Source organism: Acomys minous (genome assembly GCF_964271855.1).
Source record: "Acomys minous genome assembly, chromosome: 17".
Lineage (NCBI taxonomy): Eukaryota > Metazoa > Chordata > Mammalia > Rodentia > Muridae > Acomys > Acomys minous.
Window position 1 is genome coordinate 9,099,324 of NC_140500.1, and position 27,272 is coordinate 9,126,595.

The 27,272-nt window shown below is 42.1% G+C and overlaps 1 long non-coding RNA gene across 3 annotated transcripts in view; it reads right to left on the reverse strand.

Annotated features, from left to right (window-relative positions):
- Positions 1-27,272, reverse strand: part of LOC311588542 — a 172,834-nt gene that overhangs the window by 54,936 nt on the left and 90,626 nt on the right. Inside the window, exons 7-8 of one of the 3 annotated variants that reach the window (XR_014776243.1) lie at positions 2,511-2,669; positions 1,235-1,404 (exon numbers count right to left, since the gene is read on the reverse strand). The exons of the other annotated variants lie outside the window; for them this stretch is intronic. This is a non-coding gene — a long non-coding RNA (uncharacterized lncRNA). The remainder of the gene's footprint in view (positions 1-1,234; positions 1,405-2,510; positions 2,670-27,272) is intronic. 3 annotated transcript variants of the gene reach the window in all.

A 27,272-nucleotide genomic window follows, 5' to 3' on the forward strand; every position in this document is an offset into this window, starting at 1 on the left:
GAGAGAGAGAGAGAGAGAAACCCAACTCAAGCAAAGCCAAGTATTTCTGCAGCAATTTGACTACAAACCAGAAAAATTAATCCTGCTACTGTTCTGAAGTGATTGTGAAACTATAAACAAGTCCCCGAGCATATCCAGAGAGAAACATTTATCCTAAAATACTAGAGATTGAAGCAAGCTCTAAAAATTCCAGTACATTTTTAATGCCCTATTCAACCCCAAACTGAACATAGAAACCAGCCACTCCTTTCGCTCTAATCTGACATCAGTCTTTGCTTCACATTGCAAATCCCTTATGGTTGGTTGAGCTTTGAAATACTCCTATTTAAAGTGTTTAGTGGCAGAGACTAAATCTTCTATAGCTTCCTCCAGAAGCTTCCTCCACGTAGCCCAGCAGACCTTTCAATAGGAGCAAGACCTCTGGCTGTAAGGAAATGGCTTATTCAGGAACATCAGCCTACACTTCCCACTGCTCTGTAGCTAAGCTAAAGCCTGGCTTATGGCTAAAAAGGGAAAAAATGAAACCTATAGATGCTTTCCAGAGCCAGAGGCAGGACATTTTAATGACCATAACTTATCTTGGAGGTGGAGCCAGGTGTGCATAAGTGGCAGAGGTCAGCCCGCACAAGTCATAAGCACCAAATCTCCTAGATGCAGCTTATCACATAGGAGACAAGTTGAGGAGGACTGGGAAGGCACCAGGAAGGTCTCTGCTGCTTCTCCAGTGCCCAAACTGCATCTTCAGAGTAATGCTGGGAGGAGGCAGGTAAAGGAAACATAAAAGGCGATGCCTTTGAAAAGCTGGTAAAAGTTGTGAAGTTGTTCCCTTGTGAACAGATCATGTGTATAGTGTCACGTTGTGCAGGAAGCTTTTGAGTGACGTGGGATTCATCTGCACAGCTCTTGTGCCTCATAGATCTCATGGTGAGATGCCAGAAGAAAGGTGACTCCTCAGTGAAAGGTGGATGTCACTGAATCCTCTGTGCATCCATTTCTTCTCTTCTGTTATTGTATATTAATGATTTGGGTCTTGGCTTGGGTGTTTGGGTTGGCTGATTTGTGGGTTGGCTGATTGGAAGGTAGGCTCTCACTATGCAGTCCTGGCTGGCCTAGAACTCACTGCTTTGACCAGGCTGGCCTCACACTTGTAGAGCACTTCTTGTTTCAGCCTCCCACATGCCGAGCTGACAGGCACACATCAGCAGGCCTTTCTGTACACTTGTTAAGCACCTACCCTCACGCAATCACTGGGAAACATTCCCTCTATGGCCCTTGATGGTCACAGCTAGCACAGTTGCCCAATTTCAGGCCAGGTATGAGATGGGAAGGCATATCATTTTACAGCAACTGTACGATTAGATCCAAAGGATGCTGCTGCTTCTGGTAGTCCATTTAATTCTGTGCCTTTGGAAGAAAAAAAAAGTTATGTGCTGTAAAAGTAACTTATTCTCCTGGATCAATTATTTATTGTCTGGGAGGCTTACTGTCTCCTTCTGCTAACGTAGGCCTACTCCTGGAAGCTTCCAGCCTCTGTACAACCTAACCTAGGGCTAGAATGTTTTCAGCCTCTGAGACTTACTCCTTAATAAGCTCACCCTTACTTGTTCTTTCTGAGCTCTGGTTCTACTCAGCTGTTCTGGCTCAAATTCTTCTCCCAGCTGACTTATTTAATCTGGCTCCTCTCTTGGCCTGGAGTTTCTCTGCTTGGCATCAAACTAACTCAGCAATCTGCTCTAATCTTCTGGCTTCTTCTCCTTTTCTGGCTCATTCCATCTTCATCAAGTTTTCTCTCTCTCTCTCTCTCTCTCTCTCTCTCTCTCTCTCTCTCTCTCTCTCTCTCTCTCTGCAATCCATCTATTACTGTTCTGGTAAAAACTGACTCCTATCTCTGTAAAACTGCCTCTTAAGTAGCTTCCCTTTCATCTCTCTTCTCATGATAGTTGGGTGTATCTTATTCTGTCAAATCTTCTCTGATTTGTCACCTTCTCTGCCACACAATTAGACATCACTTTGAAACATGGATGCTTTCTTCTAACTTTACCTTCATTGTTTGAGATTAAAGGCATGTACCACCACCATGCCTGGACCTAAGCTTTTCTTTTCCTGATACTTGCTCTATACCAGGCTGGCCTTGACCTCAGATATGTTTGCCTCTGTCTCCTGGATTAAAGGCATCTTTGTATTCCAACCAGATCACACAGACCTAGAAGATTGTTGGATGTGATCTCTTGCCTGAGCAGCCATGTTCTGAATTAATATTCCTCTACAATGTGTCTTGTTTGTTTTTCATTTTGTTTTTTGGAAAAGGTCTTAGTCTGTAACTCATGCTGTATTCACCTTTGTGACAATCGTCCTGCCTCAGTAAGCCAAGTGCTAGAATAAAAAGTGTGAGCCACCAAGGCCAGCTAAAAGAACAATTCTTATAAGCCCAGAAAGCATGTAAATTTTTATGCAATTTGGGGCATTTTCAAGACTCTTACTGACTCAGGAGAGGGATCTTTGTTACCCACTTGTGTTCATCATGGCTCTCCAAAAGCACAGTGCTGACCGAATAGACAGGTGCAGGGAATGGTATACATTTTCAGGCATTGGCTCATGAGAGTATAAAGACGTTGAGGCCCACAGTCTGCAGTGGTGGCTGGCTAAGGTGGGTGCAATTTAGTTCCAACCTGAAGGACAAAGAACAAGGGAGTCACATGATCTGAGCCTGAAGGTCCCAGAGCCAGGAGTGCCAACATCCAAGGAGAAGGAGTAAGTCTCTACTTAAGCAGACAGAAGACGGGCCTTTCCTCTGCCTCTCTCTTCTTCCAAAGGGTTTAGTGGGCACCAGGCAGAGGCAAGCCCTCTACAAATGCACCTCTTCTCTCTATTGGATGATCATATAGGAGCTGACTCAGACTCACAGCTAACATATCTCACAGCTGCGTACTAGTTACATGTCTCCCTGCTATGGCAGAATGAACACCCGACAGAAGCAGCCCATGGGAGGAAGAGTCTATTTCTGCTCACTGCTTTAGAAGGAACAGCCATCATGCTGAAGAAGGCATGGCAGCAGGAGCAAGAGGCTGCCTGTGCACATCAGGGCAGATCAGGGAGAAAGGAAGGAGGAATACAAACACTGCACTGGCTTCCACACTTCTTACTTTTTATTCAGCCCGGGACCCCAACCCATGGGATGCCACCATAATCAAGAGAGGTCTCTCCACCTCAGTTCATCAGCTCTAGAAACACATACATACATACACTCTTACACACAAGCACACACATACCCACTCACACACATGTACACACATACACATACATACACACATGCACACACATAAACACACACACACACATACATACACACACTCACTCACACACATGCACACACATACACACATATACATACATAATACATACACACACACACTCACCCACATGCACACCCATACACACTCACGCCCATACACATACACTCTCACTGACACACATTCATACACACACACACACACACACACACACACACACACACACACACACAGGTGTGCTTTACCAATGATCTGGGAGTGTCTTGATCCCATCAAGTTTATGATTAAAATTAACCATCACAATGTATCTCTTGATCCTCTGTCAGCAAGTAACCAGATAAACACCTGTGGGTTCACACAGATATGCACTCAGGCAATCTCCAGATTGTTGTTGGTGTTGTCATAGTAATATGGGGATTTTGCTCTCAGGATGGAGCAGAGTCCAATGAGAGAAACCTCAGGCCTAGTCATGGTTCTCAAAGGGGGATGATCGACCTAAGTAACTTTTCGTTGAAAGCCTGCAAGTCATGCCAATGCTTTACCGGCACCATTTTGCCAGCATTACCCACCAACACAGATGTAGACCATCTTAAGTGGGGTCTCTGGGACTGGGATGCAACACCGTGATCAGAGCAACTTGGGGAGGAAAGGGTTTCTCTCAGCTCATATGTCCCATCACGGTCCATCACTGAAGAAAGTCGGGGCAGAAGCCTGGGGCAGGACCTGAAGCAGAGGCCATGGAAAAACACTACTGACTCCCATGCTCCTCCTGACTTACTCAGCCTGCTTTTTTATACACCCCAAGACGTAGTGAGCTATGCCCCCATATCAATCATTAATGAAAACAATATTCCACAGACTTGCCTATAGACCCAATGTGAATAGAGACAAATTCTCTGTTGAGGTTCCTTCTTCCCAGATGAGGCAAACAACTCCCCTAACACACACAGACACACACAGACACACACAATTTTCATAGCTCTGGCAGTAGGTAGAATCCAGTTACCTCTACCTAAAAAAATAAGTCGGTAAAGGGAGATATTTCCACCTGTTTTCTTATATTGTTGGGATTTACTTGCTAGCTTCTTTGCAGGAGTCAGTGACTCGCCTCTCAAGTCCTATATGAGCATCACTCACCTCCATCACCATGTTTAGCCCCACTCTCTGATAAGTGGTAGGACCTCTGCTCTGCAGACTGCCCAGAGCTAGATACTAGGTTTCTTTACTGCTCTGCAAACTAGTAACAACTTGGAACACAGTAGGACTTCAAATTTTCCTTCACTGAATTAACTCCTTGGAGGCTCCTAAGGAACATAAACCAACATCCAGAAATTTATTTAGGACAAAGGAGACAACCCACATAAAACCACTACAGACTCTGTCCAACTCAAGTCACTGCTCTCCTTTCCTGTACGGAGAAACCGCTATAGAGCTTCCTTTAAATGGTACTTAGTGGCCTGGAAAACAAATGTGTCTGCCTAAGTGCCTGGGCCCCAGAGAGCCACTTACATAACCCAGAGCTCTGGGGCTATTTCTCTTCACGAAGTCATCTTGTTTCTTAAAGCACTACACTTGGACGTTCTTATCTGACTAATTCATTGTTTTTGACCTTAGAAAAAAATGATTGAGAAAAAATTTACACCAGAAAAACTAGAAAGAGGAAAAAGTAAACAACATTTGAATGAAAAAGGACACTTAAAAGGTGGAGTAAGAATAAATAAATTTTTTTTTAAAAGTCAAACCAAGCCTTGTAAGAGACCCACATGAGGCTGGAGAGATGGCTCAGAGGTTAAGAGCACTGGCTGCTCTTCCAGAGGTCCTGAGTTCAATTCCCAGCAACCACATGGTGGCTCACTACCATCTATAATGTGATCTAATGTCCTCTTCTGGCATGCAAGGTGTTCATGTAGATGGAGCACTGTATACATAATAAATAAAATAAAATCTTAAAAATAAAAAAAAAATTAAAAAAAAAAGAGACCCACATGAATGTACATTGCTCAAGGCAAGTTTTCCTGGATTTTATAAACATGACTTTCATTCAAAGATAAAACCAGTCATCACAAGAGGAAATGCATAAGGAAAAGAGTATAATATAGACACAGGAGTAAATATCAGTACATGTGATGGGTTTTTTTTATTTTCCTTTTCCTTTTCTTAAGTGGAGGAAGCTGCCTGATTTAGGACAGCATTCATGATTCTGTGTCCTTTAGCAAATTCATTTCCTGTATAATCAACTGCAAACTACAAATCACTTGTTGATCTATTGATATTTATCCTTAAAATCTTATATAACTGTTTCATACAGAAAAAATATGAGCAAACTCCTTTTTACTGTAGAATGGTTTAAATCTAAAAACTTCTTCAGAGTACCAGAGGTGGTTACTATTGTTACAATAAAGACCTTAGTGTCTATCTGAAATACTGCTATACTATCTTCAAATTATTAAACAAAAACCCACATACTTTCATGGGCTAGTAAAGTCACTTGCAGCCAAGTCAGGGGACCTGAGTTCAGTACCCAGGGCACACAACAGTAAAAGGGAATAACTGACTCCTCTGACCTACACATGCACTATGTCACATGCACACACACACACACACACACACACACACACACACACACACACATACACGATAAGATGTAATAATAATAAATATACACTTTCAATCTCTCAGAGAATTCATACCCAGACACATTAACTGACCATCAGTTTATTTTTTTTCTAAATCGTATGTTTTATGAACACCAAAATGCATACGTTGAGGAGTTTAGCGCAAACTATAAACATTTTCCCTTATATTGGTAATTATTTAGTTAAAAGACAGTAAAGTGAGGGGAAGTCAGGATGGAAGATGAGAAGCAAATGGTTCTACCCAACTTGTTTGTTATATGGAAGCAAAACAGACAGACACACACAAAACAAACAAACAAACAAACAGCTTCTGAGGGTGCCTGGGTGGGTGACTGGGTAATGAATGCTTTGCGGTGCAACATCAGATAGGCAGAACCTAGGAGGCACTACTTGTCAGAACAGAGAAAGAATGAATGCATCAGTGGTGCACTCATGTGGCCCAGGAGTGCGCAGAAGAAGAGATGGAAGAAAAGGGAAGAGGCAACAATGTCATGGGCAAATCTGGCCCAGAAGCAAACTTATATCTTATATATCTTAGGATTTATGAAAATTCTAACTTCTCATTTTCTTCTCTCTAAATTGGCTTTTCCTTTTCCTGTTACCTCTTAAAACAATCTAGGTTGTGTCATTTCTGCCCCCACTGATCTTAATATCTTTAGGTGTCATCCTGTTGGCGTTTGGTTTTCATTTCATTTCTGTTCCTAGATCGTTGCTGTTTGCTGCTGTTACTGTTGTCTCCCCCTTTTTATGCAGCACTGGTGACTGGGTGCAGCATTTCAAGTCTACTGTATAGAACCTCTGCATCTGAACAGAACTCCTAACCCAGCTAAGAGTTGTACTACATACAGCCAACCCCTGCCCAAACACCAATAATAAATAAGTTCAAAGAGTAAGAGTGACTAAAACCCTAAGCAATGACCAGGATGCAAATGAGCATGGGTAAAGGGGTCCCAAAGCCATACCCTGAGGTACCACTCCTGCAAATGTTTTTCTTTCCTCTGATGACGACTGGGATGAGCGCCATGCCCAAGCTTTACGAATACATGGCTTGGGCTGAGCCTAAAGCGTTTCTATCTAACTAACCCTAGGCCTAGGCTGGAAACTTCTAGCCTCCTTAAAATCTAATCTTCTGTAAGCACAGACCTTGACTGCTTCAGCTTCCAACCGCCATCTGCTAACATAGGCCTATGTTTCGGCCTCCGAGACTTACTGCTGAATAAGCTCACCCTTTCTAGCTCTTTCTGAACTAGGCTGGTTCAACCCTGACGCTCTGGCTCAGACTTGTGAAATGAAGCACGTACCAACACAAAAAATGATATGCACTAGGAACAACAGAATGGGCCTAACAAATTTCAAGTCACATTCCAAAAAACGTAGTAATGACAAAACGTGCAGTGGTTTATATTTGTTTTCCTGTTGCCGCTGCCATCATGCAGATGGTATTTAAGCAACCGTATTTCTACACAAATCTTAAAATCACCTTCCTACGAGTAAGGAGATGGCTTAGTAGAGAGGAGTAGTTGCTATGCAAGCAAGAGAACCTGAGTTCGAACCCTCAGCACCCATTAAAAAGCTGGACACGCTTATAGATGTGCCTGTAGCTCTGGAGCTGTGGGGAGCCGTGGGGACAGGAGCACTTCTGGGTACCGATGATCAAGAACCAAGCTCTAGATTCATTTACAGAACTAGTCTGAAGTGGAGAATGGCAAGAAGGATACTGAGCATCCTCCTTAGGCCACTACACATGCGCAGGCACACCTGCACATCTGCACAAATATATGCACATATGAGAGGGGGGGAATCTCTTGTCTAAAAATCCCACTAGAGAACACACTCTTGGATTAGTTGACACCCCCACTACCACGTGCTGAGTGCTAGCCTCTACTCACTTCTTCTGCATGGTGCTTACCGTCTTTCTTTATAATGGGTTTTAACCATTTTTTTATTTAACTAATTTATTCAGATTACAACTAAATTGTTATCCCATCACTTGTATCCTCCCGCTCCCCCCTCCCTCCCTCTTTCACCCTATTCCCCTGCCCTAGGTCTAAGACTGAGGGGGACCTCCTCCCCCACTATATGGTCAGGTTTTAACTATTTTAAGAAGACAGGAAACAGCTGGATGTGGTGGTGCACCCCTTTAATCGCAGCACTCGAGAGGCAGAGGCAAGTAGATCGCTGTGAGTTCAAGACCAGCCTGGTCTACAAAGTGAGTCCAGGACAGCCAAGGCTACACAGCAAAATGCTGTCTCAGAAAAAAAGGAGGAGGAGGAAGAGGAGAAGAAGGCAGGATACGAGTATAGCTTGCTGTTCCACAAGGTGCATAAATAGTTTATTTATCCATATATTCATTAAGCAAGGGCAGCAGCTGCATGTACGGGCAGAGACAGGCTTGAGGAGGCATGTGACATAAGGAGAGGAGAAGGCATTCCTGAGAGAAACTGTGATAGTTTGCACAGGAATGGGCCCCTTACGATCCTAGACTTGAATGCTTAGTCACAAGGGAGTGGCTCTACTAGGAGGAGTGGCCTTGATGGAGGAAGTGTATCACTGAGGGGTGGGCTTTGAGGTTTCAAAAGCTTGTGCAGACCCATTTGTCGCATTCTCTTCCTGATGCCTGCCAATCCAGATATAGAATTCTCAGCTACGTCTCAAGCACCATGTCTGCCTGCCTGTTGCCAGCTTCCTGCCATGATAAGGAGCCAACCCTCTGAAACTGTAAGCTAACCCCAATTACATTGCTTCCATTCTAAGCAGTGCTGTGGCCATGATGTCTCCTCACAGCAATGAAACACTGGCTAAGACAGGAAGGAAAGTGCAGACACCTTTACCTTGAAGGACGCAAGGAAGAGACCACACAGAACCTGTAGAAGATGCTTGTGTAGAAAGAGTCAGGAACCACCAAACCCAACCTCACTGATAATCTTAACCCAGTAGCCAAGGTCCAAAAGAGCTATGGAAACTGGAGGATTCTTCCAGGCTGGGGAGATGGCTCAGCGGGGAAAGCTGCTTTCTAATAGGTAGCAGTGAGTCAGGACCATGTGGTGGAGGAAGAGAGTTGACTCCGGCAAGTTATTCCCTGACCATATGTGCACTGTTGCACATGCACATGTGCACGCACACACACACACACACACACACACACACACACACACACACACACACACACACACTTTTTAAAAAAAGAAATAGTTTAAAATAGTAATAATAGGGCAGGCATGGTGACACACGCCTTTAAGGCCAACACTCAGGAAGAAGAAGTAGACAGATCCCTGTTAGATTAAAGGCATCCTGATCTACCTAGCAAATTCCAGGACAGCCAGGGGCCACATAGTGCTACTTTATCTCAAAAGAACGTTAAAATCAAATAAGTAAAATAATGATAAAAAATAAATAACAAAGGTTCTTGCATCCATGCAGTCAGACATGTAAGTCACAGAGAATGGCTATCTTGAAACATCCATGAGATATATGCAACTTTTCCTGCTATCTATTGACACTCGAGATCCATAGAGTGGCTTTAAATTATTGAAAATCCATTTATAAAACATCACTTAGAGCATTGTGTATTCTTTCTGAACTATACTTACCATATGCGCTTGTGGCTACCACCTCTAGGAAACCTGGACAGGAACAGAAAGGTCACAGAAGCTCGCTAATGTAATAAAAACCCATTTCAGCAAAGCACTGAAGGTGGCTCATGAGACACAAGTGAAGTCAGGACACAGAAACAAAGCAGTGCTGTGCACAGACTCCACAGCCGACTCACTTTGCCAACTTTTCCAAAAGCACATTTTAGCTTAATATAAATAAAGAATATTATAATTTTCTATTTATTGTGGTTTATTAGAGACAAAGAAATGCTATCTACAGAGATAATCATCTATTACAGAACCCATGTCAAATCCTGGAGGAGTCACAGACTACAGAGTCCGTGGGGCCGTGTGAGAAGTAGTGAAGGCACTGCACGCCTTTCCATACAAGTTTCTGGGCACAGGGTGAGAACCATACATGGTCAGAAGGAAGCCAGGACACCAGTCAGGCGTTAGGACGATCATGAGCTTGGGGACACATCCTAGACAAAGGCAGGAGGCCAGATTCCTGAGATGTCCCCACTACTGTGATTTTTGGCTTCAGATCTTTTGCTTCCTCTATCTGATGAGTCCAAGAGCCAGAACACTGTGTCTGAATAGAAAGAATGACGGTTGCTCATCCTCCCTGCTGGCTTGGCTGGGAAGGTCAGCTCAGTCTGAGACAGAACCCAACTGTACACTGGACAGACCATACATTCACAAGATGCATCAAGAGCTGGGAGAGAGAGAGGGTCAGTGTCTCTCCAGAGTGCCGCCTCACTGCCGCTTGATGTGATCCATTTGTTGGAATTCTGTCAAAAACTGATAGTGGAAAGCAAGAAGCAACAACAGGAAGCCCTGGGCTAGCTAGGTCAGACTCCAAAGCGGTGGGAAAGTAATGCTGGCAGTTCAATAATCAGTAAAGCTTAAGGTATGTCTCATTAAAAAAAACTACAAAATTGGAGAGAAAGTAAATATACACGTGTACATACACACTGATGTATGTTCATGTGCACTCACATACAAAGAAACACATGGGCATATACATGCATAAACATACATACACACACATACATAATACATACACATATACATGTGTAAATGTCTCACCAATCACATACACAAAATCTGGAGCTAACAAGTTCGACAACATTGCAGGGATCAAAATCAGCATGACATTATGAGAGACAGAGACACGTAGGTTTCTGTGAGTTCAAGGACCGAGCTATGGAGAGAGTCCCTGTCTTAAACAAAACAAAAACAAACAAAAGCCAACCATCAAAAATCAGTTGTTTCTCCACCAGCCACAGCGGCGTGGGTGTGGAATGTCCCCCAGAAGCTCATGTTTACCTGGCCCCCAGCTAGTAGCGCTGTCTGGGAAGATTTGAAGCCTTTAGGAGGTGTAGTCTGAAGGACACAGGGGGAGGCGACAAGGAAGGCATTGTAAGGTCTTGTAGCTGGGCCCTACAACTTTCTGTTGTCTGTCTCTGCATCTGACTGCTAGGAAGTGTCACACTCCTGCTTCAGTGCCCCCGACCCCCCACCACCACCACCACCACCATGATGGACTCTGTCACTCGGAAACTATGAGGTCGTGAAAACACACACACACACACACACACACACACACACATGGATAGCAGCACGAGTGATCCAAAGAGGAAATTAAGAGCACAGCCCACAGACAAATAAAAATGATTAAAGCAAGTTCCAGAGCCAGAGGCTTGAGTTCAAGGCCAACTGCCTCTCTTAGCCATGAGATTTTATACAAATTACTAAGCTCACTTCGCCTTGTTTCCTTACCTGGAAAAATGACTAAGCCGACTTCCCAGGACTATGGGAAGAATACATCATGAACTGCCTGTCCGTGGCTTAGGAGAGTCACAGAACACAAGTGCTCATCCTGAAACAATGTGTAAGAGAGACACTACAGAGCCCAAGCCTCCCTCCCTCCAGCTTTGCAGGCAGCTCTGGGGATGTGCGAGGCTTTGCTCTTGTTCAGCTGTATTGCTCCGGGCCCTGTTGCTTCCTCGGCAGAGTGCAAGAAGCTTTCCCTAAATCTTTGCCTGCCTCAGTCACTTCCACATCAGAGCCCCCCTGAAATCCACCTTCTAAGTTGCTCCCCTGTCTCTCTTCTCTACTCACTCTCCACTCTGACCCCTAAAACAGCTGGCTCTCTCCTTCTATTGTGAGTCTTGGGGTTCAAACTCAGGACATCAGGCTTGGAGGCAAGCACCCTACCCCCAGAGCCATCTCACTAGCCTGCAAGTTGTATCTTATGAGATTTTCATTCTATGATTAAATTCTTTCACTCACCAAGTACCATGGATTTATAAATAATGTCAAATACTAGGCATTTAAAAAACTTTATTACTTTCCATCATGACTACTGTATCTAAGAAAAACTATTCCATTTCTTCTCAGTATGATGAGCCTACTCTGAAAAATTCTGAAGTAGTAGACTGGATGGTTATTGTTCAGTTTAATCATATGTACATATGTGTGTATATAAGCATATGTCAGTACTCATGAGACAGGTTTGTGTCTAAGTTAGGGTTTCCATTGCTGTGAGGAGACACCATGACCAACGCAACTCCTATAAAGGAAAACATTTAATTGGGGCTGGCTTATAGTCTCAGAGGTTTAGTCCATTTTCATCAAGGTGGGAAGCAAGGCAGACATGGTGCTGGAGGAGGAGCCGAGAATTTTATGTCTTGATCCTTAGGCAACCGAAGGAAACTGTGTGTCACATTGTCTGTAGCTTGAGCATAGGAGACCTCGAAGCTCGCTCCTCAGTGACACACTTCCTCCAACAAGACCACATCTGGTAATAGTGCCTCTTTCTATGGCCAAGCATTCAAACACATGAGTCTATGGGGGGTGGGGGGGGCTAGTATTCCTATTCAAACCACTACAACTTGCAAAATTGTTTTAATTATAGACTATCATGAGGATTTAAAACATCATAAATCTGAAAGTAGACACCTAAGCCAACAGAACAGAAGAAAATGTCTTAAAAAAAAAAAAAGGACCCTAGGAAACATAGCAGCATATATTAGTGAGCAAAACTCAAGTCCCTAAAACACATGGTGGGGTGGCGATGAGTCAACAGCTGGGGAGAGGTAAAGCTGGATTCAAGGGTGTCCCAAAGTTCCTCAGACCACAGTTACCAGAAGGGAACACAATTGAATTCCTCTACAGCTCCAAACAGAGGAAGCCTTTCCATAAAGCTACCAAAATCCCAAGGCCATAATGGGAAAGGTGAAAAAAAATGTATCACATAGGAAGGTTTGCTTCCGCCAGATACTTTGAGATGCCAAAACACAAATAGCTAGGAAAACAAAAAGGCTATGAAATCACAGACCTGATGACCGTACTATATAAGTAGCTACAGAAATTGATAAGAAAAAATATCCCAAAGCTTGTGCAGAGGTCCTTGATGTCAACAAAGCTGAAAACTAAATCCACGCTGACATATCATGTATGTGAGATAAGTCACCTGGCCTTTGCACGTGGCCTGCCACCGATGCTGGAGGGACAGAGTATCTGTGCACCATGCCCTATGCCAAGCCATTTGGCCACAGTTGCCAAATTTCCAATTTATTTCCTAACTGGCTGTAATAGTAGTTTGAAGAGACCAGAGACTGGTGGCGTGGTGGTTTGGAGCAGACAGAGAGAAATGTTTCCCGGCACAGTGGCTTGCAGGAGATTTCTTGATGCCTGTGCTCTTGACAGAATTGGTACAGCCCCAAAGACTCTTGGATCCTAAACAGCTGAGAAAAGTAAAAGGGGGACCCTCTCTCCACTAACCTTCTCTCTCCTACATAGGATTCAGAGATTGGAAGGGAGGTTGAGGCCTGAACACCCCAAATAAAGTAGACTTTAATAAAAGAGTGCTACAGGTGGTGCCCAGCATGTCTGTCTGCTCCAAACCACCACACCATCAGTCCCTGGTCTCTTTATACTGCTCCACCCCAACACCGCACGCCACCCCACACTCTCTCTGGGTTCTCTTGGCTATCCTCACAGCCCTAGACCCCTCTCCATTCCCCATGAGGAAAGCCTTACCAGCTAGCGAAAGCCACACCCCACATGAGATAATTAACACCTGTGGACAAAGCTTAAACTGAAATCTCACGCTTGGGATTTAAAAAAAAAAAACGTATTTACATAACACAACTGAGTTTACAAAAGAAACTGAAACTTCCATTACATATGGCAATCTGTTATATGGCTTTATCATGGGCCAAATGGTACAAGTAGGTCAGTTTTCACATTAGTATGGTCAGTAGTAGAAAAAGGAAAAATAAGGCCAGTGTGTGTCTCTATAATATATCCGTGTGTTCCTTATGTGGGAAGATATATGTGAATAGTGTTTAAATATATATAAATAAATAAGACTTTAAAAGGAAACAAGCTCTGGACTAGGGAGAGGGCTCAATGGTTAAAATGCAGGCTTTGCAGCATAAGGACCAGAGTTCGCCCAGCATCCACATAAATGCAGGGTAGACTTGGCAACTCACCTGTGAGTCCAGGCCAGGAAGATGAAAGAAGGATCCTCAAGACAGCCAGATAGCAAGACTAGTCACACTGCATGCTCTGACTTTGAGTAAAGTGAAAGAGTGATTGACAATAATTCCTGACATCAACCTTGGGCTTCCACACGCATGTACACACCCATGCATGCCTTTCCGCATGCAAATAATATATATAAACAGAAAATGGAAAAAAACAAACTTTATAAAGAAGGAATGAAATATGGGTATATATTCTCATCTCTGCTTGTATTTGAATATTTCAAGGACACATAAGAAACTGATGAGAAGAGATAAAGTAGGTGTGGACTGCAACCTGACAGACAGCAAGCTGGAGTGAGGTCTCACACAAGTACCACTTCCTTATTAGAAGGCTTTTTTGAACCATAATAAAGCAGTACCTATTCAAAAAAGTTTGAGCCGTGCTGATCATTCATACTGTATACTACCAACTTATAAGCTTAACTTTTAACTTAAAAAGTTAGAATCCTAAAATGTCAGTGAACAAGTAAAGCCGTTTGTTAGTAAAGACACTGATGAAAACAGATGGAGAACTGGGAAGTCCTAAGGGGGTGACAGAGGAGCCGCCTGTACATGTGTGAGCACAGAGGCTGGTTCTCTTCTTGGCTGTTGAGAATAACATAGAAGCAGACATGGGGGTGAAGATGCCTCCTTGGTGAACTGATTTTACTGGTTCTGTTGTTGTTGTTGTTGCTTGGTTGGTGATGTGGTGTTTCTCTCTCTCTCTCTCTCTCTCTCTCTCTCTCTCTCTCTACCACCAGAATTCTGCAGGACAGCCTCCAATCTCTGATTCCGCAGTGTGATGATAGGCACACTCGACTAGGCTGGCTTCTATTTTTAATTGGAGGGGCACCTCCATATTGTTTCCCATCATGGCTGAGCTAATTTACATTTCCATCAACCATGGGTAAGGGTTCCGTTTCCTTAGTCTTCACCAACACTTGTTACTGTTAGACTTTCTAATTACAGCCATTCCTACTAGAGTGAAATGGCATTCTGTTGTGGTTTTCACTTTGATTTTCTTGATGTTTAATAATGTTTATTACTCACATTTTCATAGCTTCCTCTTTGATGCCTGTAGTTCCATTGTCCACTTTCAATGAGGTTATTTGAGGTCCACAAATACTGGGTTTGGGGAGTTTCTCGATAGACTCTGAGTAATCCCCTGAGTTTCTCTCATTTGATGTTTTAATATTTTCCTTGTTTCCTTTGCCATACAGAAGGTGTTTAGGTTGACTTCGTCTCATTTATTATATTTGCTTTTATTTCATGTGCTTTGGAGTGTGTCTAAAATGCCCTTAATTATCCCAGCGTCCTGCTGTGCTCCCTCAACGTCACAAAGGGCTTCTAGTAGTCTCCTTTTTTCAGCCCTTGCATTCCAGCATTTGCCATTTTGAGTTTATTCTTTATATGGTGAGATATATTCATCTAAGTTTTAATGGTCTGTGTATAGACCTCCAGTTTCCCAGCACCATCTCATGAAGAGACTGCCCTTTCTCCAGTCTGTGATCTCAGTGTGTTCACTGAGTCAGCCATGCAGAATTACAGACTCACTTCTAGGTGCTCTTTTATCCCAGTGGTCCGCATGTCACTCTTGATAGTAAATACAACCAATTGCAATGGTGTTAAGGCAGATAATTCCCCTGTCTTGGTTTCTGTTTGTTTGTGTTTTTAATCTCTTGCTTAGTTGTTTGGTTGGGTCTCGTTTTGGTTTATTTGTTTGGCTGGATTTTTCTCAAGTCAAGATTGCTTTGGTTACTTGGGGTTTCCTTATACTTTAATATGGACTTTTAAATTGTTTTTTCTGTTTCTGTGAAAAATGGCACTGACATTCTCCTGGGGTTGCTTTGAATCTGTCAGCATATGGTGTTTTCCTTCTAAAGGTGTACATAATTATTGATATCTGATTATTTCTATAATAACAATACATCTTATTCAAGTAAAATTTTTTAAAAAGAAATTTGTCTGAACCAAAAGTAAGCAGGGCAGAAGAGAGGACTGTGGCTGCTCCGAGATGTGATGACTGCAATCAATGTCAACAATATTAGTGTGGCAAAAATGGCGAGTGAAGCCAGCCCACTTTCCCCACAAAGCAGGAAGAGAGATGTGAAGGCCTTCTCCTTTGGGGAAGCCTTTCTCATCAAACCGCCCCAAGTGATGGCAACAGACCCACCAAATCTGCCAGCGCTCAGAAAGGAAACAGGAATACTACAGGCGCTCTAAAGAAGCCTTACATCTGGGAAAAATAAGGCAGGATGAATGAGTTGGTTCTAACCAAAGTTTAAAATGCTGAAGTAAACCAATTTGTAGATGAAATGATGGAAAGAAAGCATCACATACCAGGGAGGTTATACTCAGGACACCCTAAAACATACACTATTTCTCAGAACTCTTCTCCATGTCATCAAAGAGCAACATCATGATTATTGAGAAAGCCAAACATGGCGACTCCCACCTGTAATCTCGACACATGAGAGGCTGAAGCAGGAGGAGTGCCCTGAGTTCTAGACCATCTGGGGCTACAGTGTAAAACTCCAGCTCTGTCTCAAAAAAAAAATGTGGGGGCAGGGTAGTAATAACTTACCCATCTGTCACCTCCTATGTTGTATAAAGCCACAACTCCAACCTTATGTCTATCTTAGAGACTAAAAAGCACAAAGGCTGAGGACTTAACGCTGTGCAAATAAGATGCCTGACTATGAATCCCCAGCACCTCTGCCCCAGGCTGAGCCACAGAGACAACTGCTAAACCACTCTGAGCTATGTTTCCATTATATGGTTTTTGTACCATGATGAAGACCCTGGACTACTCTGCAGTGTTTCCAAACAAATTAAACAAACTAATGCCAACTATGCCCTTGAGAGTGTTCACACACATGCTATGACATAGTCTCACAGCTATGACTATCCCATGATGATGATGATGATGATGATGATGATGATGATGACGATGACTGCGGCAGCGGCAACGGTGGCACTATTGCTATTGCTATTATTGCTATTGCTGTTGCTAATGTTCATGCTGCAGGCTATCTTCCAACACCGCAAAATAATGACATGCTCCTAAGATTTCCCTGAGCCAATACAAAAGGTTTTTCTCCAATAAGCTTAACAAAAACTAGAATGGAAAATGTGTTGTAGAAATGTTCCCACTAACAGCATTTCCACACTGAATGGAGTCTGCTATTGAGGCAAAAGTTATTATAGGAACAATGAAGCTAAATAAGTAAGCTCCCATTGTTGATGAGAGAACATTATTTGACTCACCATACTAAGGGCAGTTGTACTTACATTTGATTACACTTTTCTTTGTACTTTTTTACTGCCCCTAAATTTGTAATTAATGTTACTTCTTAAAATATGTATGCATACAGCAAGTCAACAGTGTGGAACATGAGATTCTTTTAAAGCTTATTTTTTCTATTTAAAAAAATATTTCCATGTTAATCTAAAAAATAAAATACCACAGTAACAAGATTTCATCTATATTAAATTTATATGTGAAAAAAGAAACGACAAATCTTGCTGTTTTATTTCCCAATCTAGATGGTTTTGTGGGGTGGTTGTTTTGTTGTTGTTGTTGTTGTTGTTGGGTTTTGTTTAGCTTTTGTTTGGTTTGATTTGGTTTGCTTTGCTTTGCTTTGCTTTGCTTTGGTTTTTTTGAGACAAGGTTTCTCTGTGTAGTCTTGGCTGTCCTGGACTCACTTTGTAGACCAGGCTGGCCTTGAACTCACATTGATCCCCTGCCTCTGCCTCCCAAGTGCTGGCATTAAAGGAGTGAGAAACCATGCCTGGCTCTAATCTAGATGTTTTATCTCCAAGGCTTAATGCACTGAAAACAAATTAATGAATACTTACATTGAAGAAGATAATATTTTTAAAGAAATAGCCTATCAAGAGTTCAAAGTCAGGGCTAGAGAGATGGCTCAGAGGTTAAGAGCACTGGCTGATCTTCCAAAGGTCCTGAGTTCAATTCCCAGCAACCACATAGTAGCTCACAACCACCTGTAATAAGATCTGATGCCCTCTTCTGGTGTCCAGAAACATAGGCAGGCAGAACACTGTATACATAATAAATAAACAAATCTTTTAAAATTAAAAAAAAAAAAGAGTTCAAAGTCATCTCTAGCTACATATCAAGTTTGAAGTCAGCCTGGGCTAAATGAGACTCTGTCTCAAAAAGAAAAAAATAAAACCAAAATAATAATAAAATGAAGAATGCAAAATTGGAAATTTGGACCATGAGTTTTAAAGTCTTATAACTATACTCAAACATATGTTTATTAATCATATGATAACCATTAAAATCAACACATTTTTGCCAACAAGAAACAAATTTGTTTATCCCAGTAGCATAAATTCATACGCCCTTGCCTTAAAGGAATTCAATACACTTGGAAAGCATTTTCTTCAAAATCTGCATCTGGCTGATTTTGAAAACCTTTTCCCTAAAAAGAGTTGCTGAGAGACTGTGTGTGTGTGCTTGTGTGTGTGTTTGTGTGTGTGTGTGTGTGTGTGTGTGTGTGTGTGTGTGTGTATGTGTGTATGCGTGTGCACACATATGTTCACAGGTGAACATGCACATGTGTGTGAAGGCTACATGACAGCCTCAGTCTCAGGCATCATCTTCAAGTATTGTTGAAGTTAGTTTTTAAAAATGGGGTTTGTTTCTCTTAGCTTATTTCTTAACCCAGCTATCACACAAATAGTTGAGACTCTTTTATAATACAAGGCTTCACAATACAATCTTGAACAGTTTAAGTCTGTTCTTAACCCTCTATGATATCCTGTCTTACTTCTAACAAACATCCCAGCAATACTTGTGCTTTGTAGCTTTCCTTGCCTCCAGCTCTTTCCCCCTGATCTTCCTTGGACCTCTACCCATGGCTGAATCCCTGCTTCCTCTCCTAACTCCTCCTCTTCTGTCTGGCAGGAAGTCCAGCCTTATTCTCTCCTCTGCTCATTGATTGGCTGTAAGCTGCTTTATTGACATAACAAGGGGACAGTTGGGGAGCAGAGTTCACACAACATTTAGACTGGAAATGAGAATTTAAACCACACAATAACTTTGTGCCTAGAAGCTATACTATCCATCCCCTTTGAAACAAGATCTCTCTCATTCACCTGGAATTCACCAGCTAAGGTGCCCACTGAGCCCTAGGAATCTGTCTGTCTACACTTTCCCAACACTAGGACTACAAGTATGTACTACCATACTTGGCTTTGTGTGTGTGTTCCAGAGATCAGACTCATATCCTCACGTTTGCAAGGTAAATGCTTTACTAAGTGAGCCATCTTCCTTAGCCCATTATCCTTTTAATAAAAGTAGAGGAACCAGTGAGATAACTCAGCAAAGGATAGGCATTGTCACCAAGCCTGACAGCCTGAGTCAATCCTGGCGCCCACATAGTGGTAAGTGTCCATGCAACTTGTCCTCTGGCCTCCACCTGCATACTGTCACATATTTACAGACACCATGCATACCACACACATACACATTAAATAAATAAACAAACAAATAAAATGTAATTTTTTAAAATGTTGGACAAGAGAGATAGATCAGTGTGCAATAGCAATTGCTAGGCAAACATAAAGACCTTAGTTCAAATCTGGGCGCCTACATAAAAAGCCATATGCATCTATCTGTAGCCCCAGCACTGCAGAGGGAGGAGCCAAGAGGATCCTGGCTTTCTAGCTGTCAATCTCACTGCAAGGTCAGTAAGACATCTTGTCTCCAAAACAAGGTAGAGAATAAAACGGGACACGTGACCTCCTCCTCTGGTCTCTGAGAGCCTGTACACAGACATAGGCAGGCATTACACACACACACACACACACACACACACACACACACACACACACACACACTGCACAGAGCTCATGTTTCTTCCACAGTTGTGGATAACCAACAGCTAACTATATCTGTAAGCTACCTAAATCCACAGTGTAGTAACTAAGCCCAGAAGCTCACCTGTGGCCAAGGCTGTTAGTCCCCAGGACCCTGACCAGCAATCCTGGTGTGGGCTCCCAAGCCCAGAGTGTGCTGAAGGGCATGATCTAAGGGCAGACACTTCTCAGTCTCCTTCTCTAATCTCTGTCCACTAAAGACTCCATTAAACTGGACCATACTATGGAAAAGCATTTTCAGCTCGGAATTCTGCTAAGGACTCGAGTCAGTTGCTGGCTTCAACTCGCTGGTCAAGGGATTAATTGCCTCATTTTCATCAGGTTATCTTTCCTTGCATCACTGCTTTGTCTTAGTTTACTGAGTTATGTGACTTTCATTTTCTGTTTTATATCCATGTCAATGTCATGTTTCTTGCTTTAAATTAGCCCCTTTGTGGGGGCAAGGCATGAGACAGAGTTTCTCTGTGTATTCATGGCTGTACTGGACTTGCTTTGTAGACCAGGCTGGTCTCAAATTCACAGAGATCCACCTTCCTCTGCCTCCTGAAGTGCTGGGATTACAGTCATGTGCTGCCATGCCCAGCTCTAAAGTAGACATTTTATGTTTAATAATTTCTATTTCCACACACACACTTTCCCTCATGCCATGACCAACTGATTCTCTTTAACTTTTTTAACCTTCTTAGGTTTAAATTTGTTATCCATTTTTTAATATTTTTTATTTTATATATACACATTTATATTATTAAACATATAAAATAAATTAATTACAGCAAGAAGAACCACAAAACAATCAGGAATTATATTAATGTTACATTTATCGTGTTTTGGCTATTTGCATTTGGCAACCTTGAAGAAAACATCTTTCCTATCTTGTTCAGTCTAAAATTCTGAATGTAAATCAATATCTATCATATCTCAACATTATCAACTTAAAACATCTATCTAGACCTAAAAACATTTTAACCACTGAACAACTAAGCTTAGTTGTAAAACTAAACTATCTGGTCTTCAATTCCATCAGAGACTTGAGAAGGAATAAAATTAATTACCTGAGTAAACAGGAAGTGCGGGTTAGCAGCTTCCAAAGTAGAAAAAAATGACAGAGATAGTTTACTGCCTGAACAGTCACCCAAACTCTCTATAAAGCTGGAGCATCATCTTCAGCCTTCTGGCCCAGTACATCTGACAGACATATTTGTGAGGTAGGAACTATTGAGGACTTGCTTTCTCTGTCTTGGCAGAGTTTGGCCTGCATCTGCCTGCATCCAAGATTGCCCATTTTTAGACAGATTTCTGTCTGTAGCCTAAATGAGGACATTTTGCCCAGTGACTGGTTTACCACATTTTGAAGCCATCTCCATAAGGAGGTTTTCTTATGCTCATCATCTTCTTTGAGGTAAGCTGGGTGTTGCCAGGAGTTAACCTGTCTCATTGTCAGTGAACCTTTAAAATAATTTTTAAAAATCTATACATTTATAATTTAGGACTATATAATGCTTGTGAGAAATTATATGTCCTCAGAACAAAAGAACTGGACACTGACACGGGATCAGACCTGACAGGATTCATTCCTCTCAGCATGCTGGACACCGACGTCCTGCATCCTTCATGTTCCAGCACCAAGTGCTTCAGTTGCTGTTCCTCATCAAAAACAGAACAGATTCAAAGAAAGCTTCTTTCCCAATTGGTCCTGCATTTCAGATTGTCCCACACAGGACTTCTTTTAGCTTGGAATTTCTCAACATTTAGAAACTGGACCACAAATGCTATTCCTAGCTTGTTTAACCATTTTCCCCAATTTTATTTGGGCCCCTACAAAGGTATTATTCATCCCAAATCAGCTGAAAAAAAAAACTAAATAGAACAATGCCCCATTTCCCTTAATAGGGGGTAGGTTTCTGATTGCTTTCTTGGGCTATAGATGTTTATTTTCATTGGTAGTTGGTTGAAGTTACTATTGGTCATATTCAGAGAGAAAACAAGACTGAACTTATGGATGTCTCTTTTTTCCTTTATCTTTCTTTCTTAGGTTTGGGGATACAGGTTGAAAATAAAGAAGAGGGAATATAGAAATTTATAGGAATGATAAGACAAAAAGGAGATTATTTTGACCACCTCCTCTGGGTAGGGAAGCCTGATGGCATTCAAAGAAAGAATAAGCAGGCTACCAAGATAAGATTTGATAGCCTATGACCATATAGTGGGGGAGGAGGTCCGCCTCGGTCATAGACCTAGGGGAGGGGAATAGGGGGAAAGCAGGAGAGAGGGAGGAACAGGAAGATGCAAATGAGAGGATAACAATGGAATTGTAATCTGAATACAGTAATAAAATAAAATTTAAAAAGTAAATTATTGAGTCTATTCCTCAATTTAAGGCCTTCATTGCTCCTCACAGGTTATTTTTATTTCATTGGTACAGAATTTTTTATATTGATGTAAAATAAGTTTAATTTTGGTACATTGGTATAGAAATCAAATTTAAGATCATTCTTCAAATACATCATATACTCTACTATGATATGAAGTATCTACTCTACTCTTATATGAGGTAATGAACCCATACAACTCAAGTAGAATAAAAGGTTTATCTCCAATACTTTGAAAGTGCTATTGCAGGCTGTTTAAGATAAGGAAGTTATACATGTTAATTGTTAGTTGATAAAATCATGGTCATGTCAATTACTAGTCTATTTTTAACACAATAATAGACATCCTAAGTATAATGTATATGGTTCTATAACTAGATAAGGTAAAATAGTTAGGTAAGGTCTTCAAAACCCTCAGAGATCCATTTTATTTTTAAATTCTATTTAAAATTTTATTCTGTTAGATTTTCTTCCTTGGGGTTATTCAAATTACCTCAAATTTTGTATGCTTCTTGGTTATTATGAATTTTAATTTTTCCTCATCATCTCAAAAGTGTTAATTAGTCTTTACATCATGTTTTGTATTCACACTACCAGAGAAGGGTGGGTAAAGTGGTGCTCAGATTAGACATGTCAGTGGGACAGTCTAGACAACAATCTCCCGGCAGTGTCCAAGGACCCTCCAGTTCTAACAACCCCTACCCCACTTATTTACCAAAATACCTCCTTTCAAAATGCTGCATGTTCCAAAAATATAGTGATCATGACAGTTTATATGCTATCCTGTCTTCTGGTGAAGACAAGAGAGAGAAGGGATGGTTATATACAGGGAGAGAGAGAGAGAGAGAGAGAGAGAGAGAGAGAGAGAGAGAGAGAGAGAGAGAGACTGGGCAGGTGAGTACAAAGGAGGAAGTCTCAACTTTCTGACTTGTTCCTTTAGGAAAGGGTCTCTCACTAAACCAGAAGCTTGCCTGGTGCTGGGGATTTGAACTCTCGGGTGATCATGTTTTCACAGCAAGCACTTTACCCACTGAGCCATCTCCATAGCCCCTGAGACCTTTCAGTCCACAGTAAGAGGTTGAGCAAGCTGAGAAACAGAGGGCCACTCTGTCGACATGTCTAGTCCAACACTGGCTAAAGCACTCATCTATAATGAACACGGACATTTTACTCTTCATTGTTCCCTAGACAGCAGGTGACATGGCATTTGTGTTGTCTTAGTCATGAGCAGTAATGTGGTGACCCTCTAGAAAGGTCCCCCAGTGCGCTGGCTTCTTCAATGGGAGTTAAGGAACTCTCAAGAGAACTCGGCTAACTCTCTATGGAGAGGGTCATCCTGCTTGGCCATGAATCTGGTTTGCTGTAACAAGATGACACAGCAAATGGATAGCAAAGTCATAAGCCATGTGGTTTATCCAATCTATCCAAACCAATGAAAAGATAATGGTCTCTCCAAAAGATTTATTGTATCTCTTAAAAGCGCTCATGATCCAAGAATGCAGCTGAGTTTGGGGTTTCCCCTCTTTATTTCACATCCTTAAAGAGAAACACAAAGCTATTGAGCAAAAATATAGCTAGCTCGCTCTCTCAACTTGAGCCAACTGTTTATCATCCTAATTTTTTCTCCATTCTGTTTTCTTCTTTTTTGGATCATCTCCTTCCTGAAGCCCCAGCCTTCTCTTGCACAATTCCTCTGATTTATTCCTTTATCGGACCTAAGTATCTTGACTAAAGGCCAAGACTATCAGACCATCCCTAGTCACTTGTCCAAGGCCTCTCCTACACTCAGCTCGCTCGGTGATGAAAGCCCTCAGACCAGGCATCCTCCAAGCCCATCCATCCCTGCAGTCCACCTGATTCAGTTGACTTTGGTCTGCTCAAGCTGCAGCTAGAATGCCAGCTGATGAAATGTCCCATCACAAAGCCCGGGTCTGTGTCTCACTGCCATCAGGAATGCACCATCCTGCGAATCTGACTCTCCACAAAATGATCACAAAAGCATCTGATTAGAAAAAGCCCTACCTCACCCAACTCTTGTCAGTTTTCTAACCTCCTTCAGTAATAATTATATGCTCCAAGAGGTCTAGGTTTTAGAAGTCTATTAGCCCATATGCAGTGTTTAGGACCCTTCTTTATCTCCTACAGTCTATAAACTGATGCTCTCCTTGGCTCTTGCAGCTACATCCCAAGAGCTGAAAACCTAATTCCTAGTTTCTAGCATCTTCTGGCATGAAAAACATCATCTAACCACAGGTAAGACCAAGAACAAAGAGCATGGCTGACATCTTCCCTGCTGACTTTCCAGTTGAAATCCTATCTTATTTATTTTAAAAAACCAGGGGAATCGGAATGAATGTGAACTAACTGGTTTCTCCCCTTACTTGCCTTTCCCTGTACCCAGGCTCCAAGTTCCTGTCACATTTTTTTTTCCTTTAAAGACTTGTTCCCACCACAGCCAGGCCTATGAACATTAACTCTACATTGAGCTTCTTCTCATTTTGTTAAATCCCAAATATTTCCCATTTGCTGAGTACAATGGACACTTCAATTGTGTGTTTTGACCACTCGGACATCTCTATTTTCAAACTTTTTTTTTCAGAACTCTCTTTCCTTGTGGCTTATATGAGACCACACATTGATGGTCCCTTCTGATGCTCACGATCAACTAACACTCTCTCACACACACACACACACACACACACACACTCTCTCTCTCTCTCTCTCTCTCTCTCTCTCTCTCACTCTCTCTCGCTCTCTCTCGCTCTGTCTCTCTGTCTCTCTCACACACACACATGCACACACACATACACGCACATGTGTGCATGTCAGCATGTCTGTGTGAGTGTAATATAAGTGTGCCTATCCTGGATTTCACACTCCCAAGTACACACTAGTACAGGCCAGAGGAAGCATCAGGTGACTTGCTCTACCATTCTCCTCCTCATTCCCTTAAGTCAGAGTTTTTCACTGAATCTCAAGCTAAGCTGGCAGCCAGCAAGACCAAGCAGCCCTCCCATCTCCATGCCCCACAGACACACATGACAGTGTCCAACTTTTCATATGGGTGCTGGACTCAATCTCAGGTCTTCATGTTTGCCAGCAACTGCTCTCATATACTTAGCCATCTTTCTAGCCCCTTTATTGCCAAATACCTGCCTTCTGCCTAACTAATTTTTTAACTTCTAAGACCTGTCACCATTGGTTTCTCAACCCCCCCCACACACACACCTTTACCTTTCCTATGAAAAAAAAAAGGTCACATCTCTGCATCCTTCAGCTATAGACTCTGCTCACAGTACAATTCTGAGGCCCCCAAAAATTGCATCAGTAGGAAATTAGAGACTTTTTCTCACTTTATCATTGCCATAGCCAAATTCCTGACAAAGCAACTTAAGAAAGGAACCTTTTCACTGGACTTACAGCTTGAAGGGATGTGATCCTCCATGGTAGGGAAAGCATGACAGCAGGAGTGTGACAATCCTCATCAGACTGAGACCAAAGCCAGTACAGAGAGTGATGAGGATGCCAGCTCTCCATATTCAGGACCCTCACAGGTGAAATGATGCAGCCCACGCCCAAGGGTTTGCTGCCTAGGGGGTTCTCAATCATGTCGGATTGACAAGTCAAGCTTGACTCTTCAGAACGCAAGTGTAGACAAGAACAAGAAAATAAACCTGAGAATCTATACCAAACAGATTATATATAAACTTAGGAGTAACTGGGTTCGTTCAAGGACCTTACTGAGTAGATGTATAGCAAGGGTAAGTATTCAAAGAATTATTTCAGGCCCCTGCATGCCATTCCTCTATCCTGGATGTCATGGTTGGTCTGTATCCAGTGTTTATGCTTGGCCAACCCCATATCAGACCTGCCTCTGCCCCTCAGGAATAGCCAGTGGAAAACATTGTTCTAATGAAGTCAGTGGAAACTTCATGTGCTTATCCAAATCTTACCCACACTATTTATAGTTCAAGAAACAGGAATACAACCCTGAAGAGTCATGTGGACGTTTCTGAGTAAACTCCACCTTGCATAGTCATTTTAAAAAACAGATAAAACTCCAGGTTAGAAAAGGGCTTTGGACCCTTCTAGACCAACACATCACCACAGAGGCTACCACCACATTACCACTATATACTATAAACACAATTTATTCCTTAACAAGAATCCTAAGTGAACAGACATTGACTCAATTCCTACAACTATTTGATAAAATAAGAAAAAAGCACTCTTTCAAAAAAAATAACCAACAATGCCCCAAAGTACCACACCACGGCAGCTTTTCTCTATCTCTAGTGAACTCGCTGGAGGTGTTCCGCCATGAGCAAAGGGATACTAGGAACCACATTTCAACTGTGAGGTCATTAAAACATCACTGAAGTTTACCAAAAGAGCTTATTGGAATCTCCCTCGGAAGTTTGTTGTTTTTTTTTTTAAATCGGTGAGACAGTCATTTGCAGGAATTAGCTTAAGATAACTTGACTGTATTTCTTCAGTGGCAAGAACCGAACTTCAATGTTGTTTTTCCACAGCACTATTTCCTGGCTGGAAATTGAAGGTGGGAAAGAAAATTAGAATGAGCTTGAAGTTTGTGGTTTTATTATTTAAATCATTTCCTCATGTTAAGTGAGCTACCACCTTCACTGTTTATAGCATTTAAATACAGTCAGGACTCCAGGATATTTGTCATGCTCTTGCCGGCTGGGATTTGCTTAACTTCTGACTAATTTGTGCTTAGAGTTGCTCTGAATTAGGCAGAAGGTCTTGGGCCCTGGCTCCAGCTTTATTACTTCCAGTCAAGTCAGAGAACCACAAGACAGAGCTACCACAGTAGACTGACGTCTATTGTTCAAGGACACTTGTGGCTAGCCCAGACACTCTTTGATTCTGGAAAGCAGAAGTCGGAGCCACACAGAGAAGGCGCCTCTATGGCTTGGAAGTG